The sequence below is a fragment of the Mustela nivalis genome (assembly GCF_964662115.1).
Source record: "Mustela nivalis genome assembly, chromosome: 6".
NCBI classification, from domain to species: Eukaryota; Metazoa; Chordata; class Mammalia; order Carnivora; family Mustelidae; genus Mustela; species Mustela nivalis.
This window is the reverse complement of record NC_139025.1, coordinates 25,327,962-25,342,461: the sequence shown is the minus strand read 5'-3', so window position 1 is coordinate 25,342,461 and position 14,500 is coordinate 25,327,962.

The following is a 14,500-nucleotide window of genomic DNA, read 5'->3' as shown; positions in this document are numbered from 1 at the left end:
AGAATTTTTTACTAAGCAAAATATAATTTACTAGCATGGTCAAATTAAAGAATTTTTCAGAAAAACAGACATCAAGATAATTCATCACCAAAAATTTGACAATATAAAAAATGTTTGAAAAATTCTTCAGCTGAAAGAAAAATAACATGCGATGGAAATTTGTTACACAGTGGGGTGAAAAATGCTAAATTGGTAAGCAATGTGGCTGAATTTAAAAGTTTTTGCTTATTTTAAGTTTTTCTCCAGGATAACTTACTGTTTAACACAAAAATAATAGTAATGCATTTGGGAGAAAGGGAAATGGAAACATTTGGTTAAGATCTATTAAGTTATGGGGCACCTAGGTGGCTCAGTGGGTTAAGCCTCTGCCTTCGGCTCAGGTCATGATCTCAGGGTCCTGGCTCTCTGCTCGGCAGGGAGCCTGCTTCCTCTCTCTCTGTCTACCTCTCTGCCTACTTGTGATCTTTGTCTGTCAAATAAATAAAATCTTTTAAAAAAATCTACTAAGTTACATGAAATGGTAAAATTTAATATTAAAATAGAATGCCAAAAGTTAATGGTGATATTACAAACCTGAGGACAACCATGGGAAAACACAGAGGTATAGCTAAGAATTAAACAGTGGAAATAACACTGAATGGTGAAATGCACTTCACAAATGCAAAAGAAATCAGGAAAATGGAAAAAAAAGGAATAAAAAATGGGTGTTAAAAATGGAAAACAACAAGCAAAGTGATAAAGTTCAGTCTTCTTAATAATTTTATATTAAATGCAACTGTTGTACACACACAATTAAAAAACAAAGATTGTCAGAATAAGTCAAAATGGAACCTGCTGCCTCTAAGAAATTCATTTTACAATGAAGACACAGAATGATTAAAATTAAAGAATATAAAATACATGCATGCAAATTCTAAGCATAGGAGAGCTAGAGTTCTTGTATTAATATTAAACTTAGGCTCAAAAGAAATCATATTACTAAAAATAAAGATAAACATTTTGCAATAATAAGAATGTTAATTTGTAAAGAAGACACAACAATAATAAATGTGTATCTTAAAATAGACCTTCAAAATACAGAAAGGAAAAATAGTAAGTAAAAAGAAGTAGACTAATCTAAAATTGAGTATTTCTGCATTCCTCTCTCAATAACTGGTAAAATTAGTAGATAGAGAAGGAGTAAGGGTATGATAGATTGAAATGACATCCATCAGCATTACCCAACCAACATTTCCATAACACCCCCTCAATACATATTTACAGGTGCACAAGAAATTTCCAAGAAGATAGAAAAGTATTGGGAACATAGAATGTTCTATAACTGCAAAAACAATTAAATGAGAAGTCAGTAACAAAAAGGCATTTGGAAATCCCCCAAATGTTTGGAAACTCAAACAATATATGTCCAATGCATAAACATGAGTTTAAAAAAAAAAATCCCAAGCCAAATGAGAAAATATTTTAAGCCACATAAAATGAAAACCACAACATATCAAAAATATGGACTGTAACTAAATCCATGTCTAAAGGAAGACTTACTATCTTTAAAGATTTATACTAGAAAAGAAGCAATGCTTAAAACTGATGATGTAAGCTTCCACCTCAAAAATAAATAAATAAAATTATTAAATCCAAAGTATTTTAAAAAAAAGTGATAAGGTAAGACCATAAATCGAAGAAATCAAAACCTGAAAAAAGAGGCAAAAGTAATGAAAACCAAAATGAAAAGTTAAAAATGAGAAAACTTCAGCTAGATGGATCAAGAGAGACACAACCTAAAATTATCAAAAATGAAAGAGAAAAATTACAAGAGGTCAAACAGTGAAAAAATAAGAAGGAATATTGCAAATAGTAAGACATTAATATCAAAATTTTAGTTCTCATGGACAAATGCCTTAAAAGATCCCAACTACATAAACAAGTGAAAGAAGAAACAGAAAAGAGAATTACCTATATGTCTAGCACATAAATAAAAATCACAATCAAAAGCTTTCTCTGCTGGTTTGCAAATTTAGAGCTTCAGGGGCGAAATCTGAAATTGGCCCCATTCTGGGAGGGCAAGCAGAGAGAGAAGGAGGCAGGCCACTCCAGATTGCTAGCTGGTGGGTTTCACAAGCAAGAGAACTTACCTACGAGGCTTGTCTTGGTAACTGCAAGCCCACCAAGTCGCTACATCCACCCTCCAGCATCTTAGAAGTTTCTATGAAATCCTTACCTGGGTTTAGTACCCCCCATAGACCCTTGTGATGGCTCAACAATACATTGCTTTTGCAAGGCTGCATCATTGAAAAAGACTCTCACTGTGGGAACAATGAGCAGAACATTCCTTCCAGAGAGGTGGGGATGAAGGGACGAATTTCTGATTCTTGAGATTTCCTGGGGTTTAGCTCACATGTCAGTTGGTGGTCAGGTCATCTGAATGACCTCTTACATTTCACCCCTCTGTAACTGGCTCTTAGGATCGCATATGACCTCTCTTCTGCAATGTGCCCAGAGCAATCAGCGAGGGTTTTCCCTGGTTCTTTTGGAGGCTCTCTGGTTGTGCTGGGGACCGATACCACAGCAGCAGCAGAAGAACATGCAAGAAAAGACACAGATCAAGGTAATGATTTCCAAAATAAATAACAATGCTTTTCCACCAAGAGCCCCATGATCCAAACCACTGATTAAAGTCCCTTAGGCTCTGGTGGGATAACCCAGGTTCCTCACTTGTGATTCATGTGACTTTAGAAAGTGCATACATTAGCAGACTTCTCAGATATGAATATACAACATTCTGGATTAAGGCACAGGTGCCTCCTTACCAGGCGTTAAATCATGTTCAAGGCCATTCTGTTTTGGAGAACAGCTTTTATCCTTAGAGACATTTCATTGTTCAGTATAGACAGGTTTTGCTGGTTATCATTTAAGGCTTATTGGGTGAATTTAAGAAGGACTTCTTTGTATGCCATAACGTCCTTCAGGCCAACAGAGGGGACAGAAATGACAGCCACATGATCATATAGTGGAATTGGAACGTGCCCATCTGGCATTGAGGAGAGGGAGGTTAAATACTGTTGTTACTATGGGGCGAATTCTCCTCTATGTCAGGGAAAACCCAAGGCCCAACCACCCAAGTAGAAACCATGGTCAAAGATTTATTCCACACAACAACTGGGTCTCATTTGGGGGCCACCCCATAAACACATGGGAGACACCACCAAACCACCTGCTTGCCTTTGCTGTGACAGAATGATTGCATGGTTCTAACAATACACATCCTATATGCTTGGTATAATTGGGTTGATTCTGTTTAGAGTGATTTTTCTGTTCCCAACATAAGGGGGCCCAGGTGCTCAAATGTCCGTAACACAGGGTGAGCCACAGGAACTCATGACAATCTAAGTATAACCACCCATGGCTCTAATGGTGGTATTTTTAAGATACTTCTCGTTAGCAATATGGTGAATGGCCTGTATAGTTTGACTGACAGAAGAACAATACCCTGCCCAGTGTTACTGATAGTGTGTGCCCCAGGGCGGGTTTCTAGATCAGTGTTGGTAACAGCAGGTGAATTGAGAGTCCTAATCCTAGCTTATTCTCACTTAATGTACTTTTTTATGGCCTTCCAACACTTACCCTAGTGGGGCAATTCCCACCATGACAATCCTGACAAGCTAGAGGGGACAGCTGCCAACATCTGGAGTGGTTTCTTTGTCAGTCATAAAAGTAGACCCACTATGGAAAGGTATTTCCATTAGGAATCCATCACATAACTGGACACCACAGGAGCAGCGGAAGTTCTATTTCAAAAAGACAGATATTTTGTAGGAACTTTTTTGGTAAGTTCTTCTCCTTTAATAAGAATTGCACTTCTGGTCTGATCTTTAGATGTTAATGTGGCTGTAACTTTAGGAATTTGTTCTAGTTGTGCATACCACATATGTTTGCTGACAGAAGCAGCACTGTCAGATGTGTGGAGATGGGTTGGGGGTTGGATATGCCAAAACATATCTCCCATCTTCTCCCCTCTTCCAATGGTGTATGCTCAATCGCACATTTAATGCATCTGAACAGGTCCTGCTTACGGCAGGACAATAGTATTCTAACGGAGATTGAGTCGTTTCCCTTCACCCAGGGGTGCAGAGTTACTTACCTATTTGGGTGGAACATCCTCTTGCAAATTCCAGTAGATGACTCCTTTCCCAGGTAGGATTGGACTTGGTTTATTCAGTGGCATAGCATGTGACCCAAGGTGAGGGGCAGGGCAATGGCTGTCTCCTGTGACTCCATGCTTTTAAGGGGTTAGGTGTTTTGGCAGGGTTCCTCAATCTTGCATATGAAGGAACAGACTCTACCGTTAATCATCCACACGTGTAAAAACTTGGGATAGTACTTTAGTTTACCAGGTCAAAGCAGTTTTACCTGTTAAATTAATCTCCTACTTAATTTAGGGTGGTAGGGGTGATGGAACCTCTGTTCAAAACCATGTTACTTTGCTTAGTTTTGTACATCATTACCTTGGAAAAATGACCTCCAATAATTGTCTAGTCAATGAGGATATCTGCTTCTCCAATCTCCTATTGGTGGCTTCCTGGTTCCATGGTGACAGGGGAAAGCCTGAATTAGGCCAGACATCCTCCACCCAAACCAAGGCATATTTAGAATCTACACTCAGAGGGAGGAGTTGCCTTTGGCAACTCATTTGGCAGTTGCCTTGTTACATTGTTTAAAACACAAAGGACATGTTGTTACTTTTATGGGCACTATCAGGCTACTGAAAGGGCGGGGAACACAATAGCCATTTGGTGCAGTTCTTAAATGGTGTCTGTCTCCTACTTGTTTATGCCTTCCAGGCACCAGTCTTTCTAGGAGCAGGAAACTTAACCTGTTCCCAGTTGTTGTTTCCCTTCAGCACTGGTCTATTTACTCTAACCTGGAGGTGGAACTCACTGAGAGTTTGCAGGGCTTGACCTTGTAGGATAATCAGCACCCAATATGTTCTCTGGTATTGGAGAGATACCTTAGTATTCTCAGTGGCAGGGGAGAACACCCAATTTCCAATGTTGAAGGACCTTCCTTGGTAACCATTTGCCTTCCATAATTACTAATGGTGATGAAAGCCCCCAAATTTCTAAAAATTACCATGTATTAGAATACATTCAGCTCTAGCAACCACCAGAGCTGTCACCTTTGTTTATTTCTGGGGGACCTATGAATAGTGAGCTCAGCATGGACCTCCAGTCCCCTGAAGCAGCCCCCACCTGAAGGTGAACTTGGCCTGCATCTTACACTTGGGGCATGACGGGCACTCATCCTGAATAGGACTGGATCCTGAGGTCTTTGCAGGAGCAGGCAGGACATCAGGGATGATGAGGGCAGGAAGGGCAGATTTGAACTGTTGAGGTTTTAAGGCTTTCCACAGGCTGACAAACAGTGACAAATTGCCAGTCTGTCTTTTCAGGTGGGGTCCCAGTAGCAATGAGTTGAAACCACATTTGTCTCTTGGTTACTTTCACTGGGACCAACTGGGCTACCCTTTTGGCTTCTGAGCTCCCTGTGTATATCAGGTCGCAGAGCCTGTACACATTCCCAGAATTTGTCAGTTTCTTTCATAGCAGCAGTGAATTGCTCAACATCATAAATGTTATGTCCCAGGACTGGGCTCTGCCTGAATATCAGTGTCTCATACCAGGATTGGAATATCTTGGCTTTCATTCCTGTAATGAATATACCCTGATCAGTCTCTTCAAGGGGCATAGAAAGCCTGCCTTATTCTTAACTCCCTAGGATTTGTTGTACTTCCTCTCTGATTTCTGGGGTTCCTGTGCCTAGGGAGATGAAGATAAGCCTCCATGCAGGCTTGAGTAATTCAGGGAGTGAACACCAGGAACCCCTGAGTTCCTCACAGGCAATGCCCTAGGGCAGGGTGTATGGTGATGTTACTCATTTTCCCTCTCTTCTGCCTGGTCAGAGAAATGCTTCCCCACTCCATCCCACAGCCACTAACCATACCTGGTTACTTCCCTGAGCTCTTGCTGGAACTTGGCAACTATATCAATAAGCTGTCATCCTGGAAAATTTCTCTTATCAATTGTCTCAAACATTTAAGGAAGAAAAAAATATTGCTATTCTTACCCTAACTCTTTTATGATATAAAGGAGTTATCATTTCCTAACTCATTTCATAAGGGCAGTATTACACTGATAACAAATCATAAAGATATTTCAGGAAAACTAGAAATTAATATCCTTCATAAAATTCTTAGCAATATTTTAGCTAATTAAATCCAATTTTATTTAAAATATTATACTGTATACAAATGGGATTTGTCCCAGAAATACAAGGATTATTTTATATTAAAAAATCAATTGAATACACATTAGCTGGTAAAAAATAAAATCCACTATAATTAATCAATGTATATAAAAGAAACACTTGACAAAACTCAATACTGATTTACGATAATAACTTTCAACAATTAAGAATAAATAGAGAGTTCCTCAACCTCTAACGGAAATCTATATAAGAATTACAAGTTAATATTGTAGATGGGAAACAAGTATTCTCACTACTTCTACTCAGTTAGAGGTAGAGGTCCTGCTAGTGAAATGAGTCAAGAAAAAAAAAAAAAAAGTAGACTAGAGATTACAAAAGAAAAAGTGGGAGACAAACCAAGTGAGAGACACTTGATGCTAGGGAAAAAGCAGGGATGCAGATAGGTTGATGGGTGAAAGGAGGGGGTAACTGGGTGATGAGCATTAAGGAGGACACATGATGTGATGAGCACAGGGTTGTATATGCAACTAATGAATCATTGAACATTATATCAAAAACAAATGATGGACTATATGTTGGCTAATCTAATTTAAGTTAAAAATAAGAATGAATGTATGAATGAATGAATGAATGAGTGAATGAATAAATCTTTGATTAAAGTTAAAAAAAAAAAAACTTTAAAAATAGAACTACCCTATGATCCAGTAATTGCGATACTGGGTATTTACTCCCGAAACATGAAGATACTAATTTGAGTGGAAGCGTGCACCCTTATGTTTATGGCAGCATTATTTATAATAGTCAAATTTTGGAAGCAGCCCAGTGTCCATTGATAGATGGAAGGATAAAGAAGAAAAAGATAGATATATATATGGAAGATGTATGTATGTATGTATTTATAATAAGATGTTATCCAGCCATAAAAAAAGAGTGAAAACTTACCAATGGATGGAGCTGGAGAGTTTAATGCTAAGCAAAATAAGTCAGTCAAAGAAAGATAAATGCCCTATGATTTCACTCTCATGTGGAATTTAAGAAACAAAACAAATGAACAAAGGAAAAAGAGAGAGAAAGAGACCAAGAAACAAACTCTTAACCATAGAAAACAAACGGATGGTTAGCAGAGGGGAGTGGGTAGGGGGGGATGGGTGAAATAGGTGATGGGAATTAAGGAGCATTCTCCTGATGAGCGTGCTTTTCCGTTGTTCTTGGCCCACTCTTGGGACTTTGTCATCCAATGCTCAGGCCCTTCTAGATTTGGAATAGAATTATAAACAAAATTCTGGGTGCAAAGTCAGGTGATTGGTATCCTCTGCTATGGTAGTTGAAAAATACCAACCATTGATCGTAGAGTCCCTGTGGTGTGTGTGTATGTGTGTGTGTTTTGTTTTTTTGTTTCTTTTCCCCAGATACTGCCTATGCCACTTCCCCTCCAATGACTGAATCAATGTAATAGACTGTGGTTGATGTTGTAGGACTTTCTCGGATCCTGACCCAGACAAAGCATACAGACACCCTTTCTGTTAAAGTCCTCTGGCCCACTGGGGAAAAGAAACAAAAAAACAAGTTCAAGTCCATTTCCAAAGTATCCTTGGTCACCAGTGACAAGGTCTTCTCACTCCTAAAAGTAATAAAAATAATGGTTGCACCTAATGCAGAACTATCCTCTTGCCCAACTTTCCAGGACCAGATTTCCTCCTTCCTTCTGGCTTTTCCAGACAAAAAGCAAGTGCAAGTCTTTTTGTAGGTAAATGTCAGATTCTGAGAACACTCCCATTCTTTGTCTGCTGCTATATCAGTATGAGATCAGCTTGTATTTCAGCCAGAGTCTAAACAGGAACAAAGAGGTCCCTCACCATTTGGGGAAAAAAAATAAAAAATAAAAACAAACAAAAAAACTTAAGTGTTCATGAGTGTTTTTTTCTAGTTTTCCCTCTTATTTTGCATGTTAGGAGCAGGAGAAGGTGGAGGAAGAAGTATCTGGTTCTTTCCCTCATCTCTAGATGAAGGTGAAGCACTTTCTCCTTCTCTGTATTATCATTTAAAAAGAAAGAAAAATCCACTCTTTAAAATGTCTAGCCTTTTTGTATACATAGTGGAAGTGGGTAAGGGTGTTGGTGGTCAGAGGACCAGTTTGACCTTCTATTACTAAATCTTACAGGATGTGTAACAGCTGTCATTATAGCACAGAATTTCTTGTCACCTGTTATCTGCAGCTTTGGGTCCTTAGACACATTGAGACATGAAGACAAGTTCCACTTGACATTCTGTGACACATACTGGACTTGAGGTAATAAGCTGGGTAGAGGGCAGGTGCACTTTAAAACTTCCAGGAGATCACAGACAAGTGGATAATGCAGTTAGGTAAACAAATCATTTCAATACGATGTAGTGAAGACCAAGGATAGTCACATAGATGTTCATAACTTAAGGAACCACAAGTGATCAGAAAATAGGTCAAGATAATGAACATTTAGAAACAGAGTGTGAAAGATGAAATGAAATGAAAGAAGCAGCTGGTTGGGAGGAATTTATGGAGAAGCCGAGAAGGAGCCCCTCACTCCTTACTCATTATATTTGCCCCTACTCCTCTAAATATTTGTTTTGCATAGATTTTACTAGTCACTTTATTTCATTTCATGCCTTTGCAATTGTTTATTATCTGCTTTTCTGTTGTTGTTGTTTTTTTCTCTTTTAGGGCAATCAGCATTTGATGTCTCTCTAGAAACTAGATATACATATAGTTTTTTGAAAACACTTATGTTTCTCTATCTATGGACTGCTGAATTTTACTTGGACATTATTGACATAACTAAAACACTCAATGCCAGTATTATATACAGAGAAAAAGTTGTATATATTTATGTATATATCCATATTTATATGACTGTACACAATAACTCTAATTTGCCAGTATAATTGAAAGTTCTAAGGATATATATTGCCCATACATAATTGTAAAAATTGGACTTTCCTACCTATATATTTATTCAAGTTAAAGAATTTATTATCAGATTAATATAATTAAACTTCTATGACATTAATTATAAAGATTTGAATGAAAGAGAAATGAGTCGGATCCCATGATTTGGAATCATATTGACATGTAACATGTCTGCCTTTTCTGTGGTTTGTTTGTTCCCACGCTCCTACTTCTCTCCCCTAAGCACTGATTCAAATATAAAGTAGTATATTGATATTCAAGGAAAAAAAGGACACAACAAATGCATTGGTTAAAATTTGACCAAGTATCACTTCATTGTCATTCGGTAGTATTAGATTTGCAAGCCAATAATAAATTAGGTGATTTAAAAAAGAAAAAAGATAGAGAACCAAAATTATTGGGCTTCTCCCCATCTGAGAGCCTTCTTTCATGAGCCAATCCTAGATTAGCAGGTCTGTGCTTTGATCAACCAAGAGCTGGTTTCACCCACATTACCTCTATAGTATGAAACCAAATTATTTTCAAACTCACACATTACTTAAGTTAGAAAGATAAACAATAGATAAATTTGCTACTTCTTTTTAGGTGTCAATGGGCTGAAAAGAACAAAAAAAAAAAAGTAAAAAGAGCATAGCGTGAGAAAATTGGGTTTTGTAATGGCTGTTCTATACTAGATACTATTCTAAGTGATACATTAGTAAATAATTTCGTTTAACAAATATTTCTCTAGCACTTACTATGTATAGTGCACTGTTTTAAGCCACCTTAAACATAGTAATGTATTTAATACTCATTACAAAAGAGGAGTAGGATAATACAGTTCCTCTTTACTACTTGGGAAAGGAAGAGATACTGAGATGTGATGGGACTGTAATTTAGGCCTTCAGGCTTCATCAAGGAACGTTTTTTTTTTTTTTTAAGATTTTATGTATGTATGTATGTATGGAGAGAGAGTGCGCACACGAGTGAGGGAAGGGACAGAGGGACAAGCAGATTTCCCGCTGAGCACAGAGCTCGAAGCAGAGCCCAATCCCAGGACCAGGAGATCATAACCTGAGCTGAAGTCAGATGCTAAACCCACTGAGCCACTCAGATGCTCCTCTAACTTCTATCACGAAAGAAGTGCACACAATGATCACTTCAGTCTTTGGACTTGGTTTTATTTACTATCCATCTTCATGATCTCTATCATACCACACTGAATGGGGCAGTTTAGATCAACCAGCCAGATGCAGGAAAAGAGAGGATGTCCAAAGTTTGAATTCAGTAAAAACTGATGTGTGTCAAGCTCCAAGGACATGCATGCTAGCTTTGAGGATTGTAACAAAGAAAATGCAAGGCTCCCCAGTTTCTCCAGCCATGAACATAATGACATGCTCTTGCTAGGTGTTTCCTCCTTGAATAAATGATCAATCAGTTTAAAAATTACATCTCCTCAGGGAACTGAATTTGTGGAAGGAAGAGTTAGAAAGGAGAATAAGGATCTAATCCACCTTGAGCAAGGCTAGAGGCAGAGGCTTTAAGAGGAAATGATAATTGATTTGAGATTCAAAGGATAAAAACATGCACAAAAAATGAGAAAAACTAGATGACCATTCTAGCATATAAAGTAGTATGCTTCTATTTTTGAATCAAGCTTTGTTCAGTTATTTTCTTCTGCTTAAGAGACATTCCCACAAATTAATACCTTAAAACAATAATTTGTTACTAACTCTTGTAATTGTCCAGTTGACAGGTAGTTGGAAAACTTTTCTTGTTCCAGGTGTCAACTGGGTGACATTCAGCAGGGAGATAGGCTGGTTCCGAAGATACAAACTATCTCTGGCATCTTCAGAACCCCGTCTTGAGAGACCCATCTCTGGAGGACCCAGATGCTAGACTCAGTTGAGACTGTTGATCTATAAACCCACACATTGATGTTCTCTTGGTTTGGGGCAGGGGCAGTTTGTCGAACTTCTTCTATGGCAGCTCAGGATTAACAAAGTAAGCATTTCAAGAGACCTGGGATCATTTCAAGAGACAAAATGGCCGGACTTCTTACAATCTAAACTTAGAATATCCAAATGCGACTCCCTTCACATCCTATCAGTGGAATAAGTCATGTGGTCCAATCCAAGGGGAGTAGAATTAGACGTCATCCATCAAAGAGTTTGCATCTTTAACCTACCACACTCTTGCAGCACCTTGAACTTCAAATCACAGCATGGATAAAACCCAATGGATGCTCCCTGCACTAAAATTCTGATTAAGGCTGAAGACTTAGTACCATCCCTACAAACCCCCATGCATTGCGAGGCACAGCCTGGAACAGAAGTTAAACAGATCCTATCTCTTCACTTCCACTGATCTGTCAACTGCTATAGATTGTAATTACCATAACAAAGATGATCGTAAAAATAAAGAGGTAGATGATAGATGGCTGTTACCTGCCAACCTGAAGATAAGGCACCCTCTGGATTCAGCTCTCACCACACTCAAGCCCAAATACAGAAACTGGAGAATTTGATACATGTAAGAAAGATTCCTACATTGGTGTTTTTCTCCTCTTGGTGGAACATGGGTGGAAACATATTGTTCCAGTTACATGAGAAAGAATATTCTGAAAAGGCCCCACCTCCTTTATCCCCCATCCCTCCCCACCATCTCAAACCCCACTAAATTAAAGCCATATTTGTGGACCCTAAAAGGAAATTTCTCTTAGTAGCCAATAAATAGTATTAGGTTTTGATGCTTGTGCGTGTGCAATGTGCCCTGCTGAGAGGTTCACTTCATTTGGCATTGCTGGGAGACTGGTAATGAATTTCCCTGACAGGTACATCCCTGGTCAGATCAGATCAGGGAAATGAGCTCTTTGGGGCACAGGCTTGTAGGAATTATAGCAGTATGTGTTCACTGACCCCAAGTTGAAAGAATGTTTCATTCCAATACTCTGAAATGGAAACTGATAGTCTCTGTTGTTTTTATTGCTTAAACTGCACATTATTATGAGGGGCTTTATTATTTTGAGTGGTAGCATAGCTTTCCATGAAAAAAAATTAAATCAAATGATCTATATTTTGCTAGTAGCATACTGGTTACCTGAAAATAATTTCTTTATGGACTTCTAGAAAAGGAAACAAAATCCTGGATTTAAAATGAACTAGCCATAATGATTCTCTCTTTCTCTCTGAAACACACACACACACACACACACACACACACACACACACACAATCTACTGTTCATCTATGTACTTGAATAAAAGTAATAAATTCTCTCACTTGTCTCTCCGGCCCAACACCTCTGGAAAGAGACCATGAAAACTTAGCTTGGACTGAATTTGTGTTAACTGTCAGAGATTTCTGCTTGAAGTTGGGATCTCTTTGAATTTTAGTTTCCCTTGGATGCAGTACTTGCAACCAAAGTAGTCTCCAGAATCAGTCCAAGGACTGGCCAGCCTGTGTCTGACCTTTTCAACAGATGTTCATAAATGGGATAGATTGCTTTTCCCAACCCAAACTGCGTAATCTTTGGTTGGGGTTGTTTTTTATGGAAATACTCAGACAGGCTGTGGTTTGTGCCGCTTGGCATTGGTAATAAGATATACGCAGAGCTGAGGTCACTGACTAAATCAGCTGAATCAGGAACGATCAGTTTTAATCTTGAGATGAAAGTCTGCTACATTAGGGAAATTAGTTGATCTGGTCAGCAAGATTTTTTTTTTTTTTTGCTCAAGCCCAAGTTATGATCTGGACAACCACTTGGCATAGTGAGTAGAAGAAATACAGAGAAATAACTCAAATCCGACTTGGCCAAAATACTAACTGGCCAACACAAGTACAGATATGTCTCACTGAGTGATACTGGTGATGTGACAAGGTGAACCCATGTATGGTTAGTTAATGGGCATCACCTATCACTAAGTAGAAAGAAGATACGGAGATAGTACCCTCTTAAGGCACCCTTTAGCCCAGCAGTTGCATACAAATGAGAAACCCAGGGAAACAGGACCTCATCACAGAATGCAGAAAGCATTCTGGTCAGGGGATGAGCGCACTCCACTTATTTTAAGACACATACCAGGGTTTCTGAAGAGTGCATTAGCTGACCTCCCACAAGGAAGAAATGAGAGCTCAGTTTATGAGGGGGCACACAGAACTGCTGACTGGCAGTTAGCCTCTTGAGAAGAGGACTTAAGCTGCGACTCCCCAGACGCCAGGGAAAACCACATTCAAGGGTGTTCCTCTTAAGAGGCGAAGAGACCCAGTGGCCATTTTGGCTCACAGACAACTGGGGCCTCTTAACGGTACAGAAGGTTTAGTGCGATGAAAGAGGCAGAGATTGTATGGATCAGTATTTGACTTCGTTCCTGCAAATTTCAGCTGTGTGGCCTTGGGCAAGTCATTTAACTTGCCTCTACCTACCTTGCAAGTAATACTATTGGTTTTGTGGTAAGGCTTAGTGAAAATGTTTGTAGAGTACTTAACATTATGCCTGGTATTTGGTAAGGCTTTCTAAATGGTAATGTCTACGATCACTCAAGTTTTATGTGACAGTATCATTTGGCGAATGAGACAGAGCCAGGTTGGAATGCCAGATTTACCTCTTCATAGCTGTATGAATTAGAACAAATGTCTTTCCCTCATTGAACTTTATTTTCCTTACTTTTATAGTGGGGGAAACAATAATGACATCGTAGGGATCATTTGATCATTAAATCAATGAAAAAATGAAGTGCCTAGGAGAATCTCTAGCATTTAATAGTATCTGACTATTATATTATGGCATTACTTTCCCCAAAATTTATTTTATTTTTCCCGGATTAGGGCAGAAATAAAGAAGGAGACGTGTTAGGAGTCTTTGCTCACTCTCCAGGGATTGCACACCCAGACCCGAGCTCTGCTCAAAAATAGAACTACGGCAGAAGAAAAAGTGGCAATAAATTCAGGGCAATTTGTCACAATTTGGGATGATAGAGCACATCCATGGAGAAGCAGCACTTAGGGAAATCAGAATTAGATGTTGATAGTCACCAGAAAGATCCCAGACACAGACGCCTTGTAATGGCAAAAAGATTCAAGGAGTTGGGGAGGGTGAGCGACACTTGCTTTGCAGTTGAAGGACAGACTTGTGGGGACTTCTATTGTGATGATAGGCAGTTACAGGCTCAAATTTCAGGCATACATCTTCTCTTTCTTTGTAACTCTTCAGCCAAGTTTTCAATGACTTGCTCTTCTAATTTTATTTCATTTTGGTATTTCTTCATATTTCCTCTTCTACAGCACTCCAGGTCTTGTTTCATACCTCACTTTAAAAGTA